General features: G+C 38.7%; 1 pseudogene; it reads right to left on the bottom strand.

Moving 5' to 3' along the window:
* Positions 1-1,864: 1,864 nt before the first annotated feature.
* Positions 1,865-3,099, bottom strand: LOC118845331 (annotated as a pseudogene).
* Positions 3,100-3,330: the final 231 nt, after the last annotated feature.

Below are 3,330 nucleotides of genomic sequence, written 5' to 3'. Positions count from 1 at the left end.
ATGCTGACAACTACAAAATTATTAAATAATGATGTATGGAATTCAAGAAAAAATTATATTCTCTATTCTCTATTCTACTATTTAGCCAGTTTTTTTTTCTGAAGAACATAGACTGTATCCAGTCCGCCAGTAGTAATACTTTTGTCTTCTTTTTTAAAATATCTGAAATCAATAGCATCTCTCTACACTGGAATAGCAGCAAAATTGTTTTCAAAACATCTATCTATTCCATTTCGTTTGTTACCAAGGTCTCTTCTAAATGAAACAAAACCAAGCAAAAGCACCTCACTTGACAAAAAGAAGGTCACCTTATAATATTGGTGCTATGGGTGTTGAGAAGTCTTCTGGGTAGAAAAGATGCTGAATTTGAAGTCAGAGGATCTAGCTTCAAATTTTGACTCTGATATCAACTGCTTTTGTGATTTTGGAACAATTGCTTAACCTCGTTTAGCCTCAGCTTCTTCCTCTACAAAATGAAGGAGTTGGACTTCTAATACCTTGTCATCTGTTCAAGCTATTGTCCTATGTCTCTCTTCCCTTGCACATTCAAATTCCGGGAAAAGTTGTCTACTCTCAAAGGCTCCATTTTTTTTAGTTCTCAGGCTTTACCATTCTGACTTACCACTTCATGACTCAAATGAAACTATTTTCTCTAAAGTTGCTGATGATATCTCAATTTAGACATCTAATGATATTTTTTAGTACTCATTTTTGCCCTGTCTGAAGTATTTGACACTTTTATCTACTCTCTTGTCCTAGAAATATACTTTCTAAGGTTTTCCCTGACATCACCAACTCTTGATTATCTTCCTAGCTGTCTGAATACTCTTCACCCTGTTTTGCTGAATCGTTGTCTGCATAGTGCTCCTTGGTTGTACCCCAAGGCTCTCTCTTGAGCTCTCTTGTTTTCATAAGCTATACTCTCCCACAGAGAACTCATTGTTTGCTATGGGTTTATCATGTCTATACCAATCATTCTCAGATCTATATAGATAGATTTTGTTTCAGTTAATCAATATAAAACCTTCCTCCCCCATCAATGTACAGAGTAGAGAACATAGGAAGTTAGTGTCCAGCTCTCCCTTCTTTACATTGGGGGAAACAAGTTAGAAACTAACTCCCTTACATCTATCCATAAATACGGTGTACTCAATTCTTTTTTTTTTATTTGACGGCTTAAATAAAGGCTTTATTTTAGTGTCAAAATTTGGAAACTCCAGAAAATGGGAAAGTTTTAGAATGGCAAATTTTAGCAGGCCATTCTCAACACTGATTTAAAGACTTAAACGCAAAATAAAGAGGTGGGAATGCCAGCCAACAACACAATGCTCCAGTCAAGTCAGACCCAGGCAGACACAGGCTGGCGTTCTTCAGCCAGCTCCTGCTGTCCCGAGTAAACATAGGACAACAGGTTCGTGATCAAACACCTCATAGACTGCACTGGACTTTCCTGATTCATTGTAAAGATAAGCAAATCTTCCACTTACTTCCCCCTGGAGTCAAATGTTTCAAATACAAAAGATTTTTTGTGCCTTTCTAAAAGGCAAAATTATAAAACTACATACATACATTACATTTCAGGGTTAGTAGCTACTACTTCCAATAATTTTAAAGATGTTAGCATACAAATACAAGCCAGCTATCTAATTTAGAAAGAAGACAGTACAGTTAATTGAATAGAATCTCTTAGTTACAGAAAACAATGAATTGAAAGTGATTCAATTTTTGCTCTCTTCTAAATGAACTAAAACAAAAGTTCTTTAAGATATGTGGGAGTGGAACATGCTCGCCCTGAAGTTTTCAGCACATAAATGTACTACCTGTCTTGAGTCAGCTACTAGACACAATGTAAAATGAAAACCCTTCAGAAAGACAAAATGGTCTTGTTGATAATTTCCACCGACTATCAGATTTTGTCTTCCTTGATCATGAGGGGTGGCAACTACCTAATGATATCCTCATGCCTGGATTTGGCCAGAAGTCTATTGTCACAAAGATGCAGATGCACATTCCAAGCATCACAATCTTTAATTGTTCTGATAACAATGCATCAGCAATTACTACTTCATAAGGCAATTCTTTAAGATGTTCCCCATCACCTCTACATTTTTAGCCAGCTCCTCCTCTTCCCAAACCTCCAGGGATGCCATGGCCAACAGGGGATTACCTCTGTAATTCAACCTGTGCTCCCTGGGCTTAGTGTTCAGCATAATTTCATCATCACATAACACAACCAATACAGGGAATAAACCTCCAGAAAGGGCCTTTCCAAGGAGGATGATGTCAGGCCTGGCGTTTTTGTGATCAACAGGCAGCCACCTCCCAATTCTGTCTAATCGCTTCTGTATTTCATCAGCAATGAAGAAAACCTGGAAATTGGTGCAGAGATCTCTCACTCTGGGGAGGTAGCCGGGATCAGGGACAACGTCAGTTTCCCCCTGAATGGACTTCATAACAAAAGCTGCCACCTTGGGATCCTGGAGGCCATGTTCAAGGACATGTAGGTCATCTATGTCATAATCTCAAAGCCAGGCATAAAAGGACCAAAGCCTTCATAACTTGGTGGGTCAGTTGAACTAGAGATAGCAGATGATATTTGACCTCAGAAGTTTCCAGATGCAAAAATAATCTTTGCTTTGTATTTCTGAATGCCTTTCACATTATATGCCTATTTTTGAGCTGATTTGCAGGCAGTTTCTCCAGATTGCACTCCTGTATTCATGGGCAGAACTTTGTGGTAGCCGAACAACTTCACAATATACTCTTCATATTCACTAAGTACATTGTTATAGAAAGCTCTAGAAGTCAAGGTCAGTTTATCAACATGACTTTTCAGGGCACCACAATTTTGGGGTGGCAATGTCCTTGGTTCACAGCACTGTAGGCACTCAGGAAGTCAACATATTTTTGCTTTTCCTCTTTCCAGGGCTACAAGTAGAGGATGGTAGTTGTTGGGACCCTACTTAGCTTCTCCTTAAGATATCTGCCCAGAGGACTGAGGGCCCTGAAGGGATTTTTGGTTGAAACTAATACAGCTGAAGTCACTGAGGAGTGAACACCCTGACAAACAGAGCAAGGGTTTGCAAGTTTGTAAAACATTTTCTATTTCAGGAGAATCATACCTTCCTGAAAGTAGTACCCAACCAGTAGAAGCAGAGCCAAAATGCAGCACCAGTGGTGATGACAACAGAGAGGCTGGTGCCCACAATTCTTGAAGAATTAATGTGGTTAAATCATTTGACATCAACATCACTTGAATACTATGTTCCTTCCCTTTTTTTAATCAGGAATTTTATCTTTCTTCAGTCATGTGGCATGTCTTTTATTGCT

Source organism: Trichosurus vulpecula, chromosome 4 (genome assembly GCF_011100635.1).
Source record: "Trichosurus vulpecula isolate mTriVul1 chromosome 4, mTriVul1.pri, whole genome shotgun sequence".
NCBI classification, from domain to species: domain Eukaryota; kingdom Metazoa; phylum Chordata; class Mammalia; order Diprotodontia; family Phalangeridae; genus Trichosurus; species Trichosurus vulpecula.
Note: the sequence above shows the minus strand (reverse complement) of the source record. Positions and strands in the feature narration are given on the sequence as shown.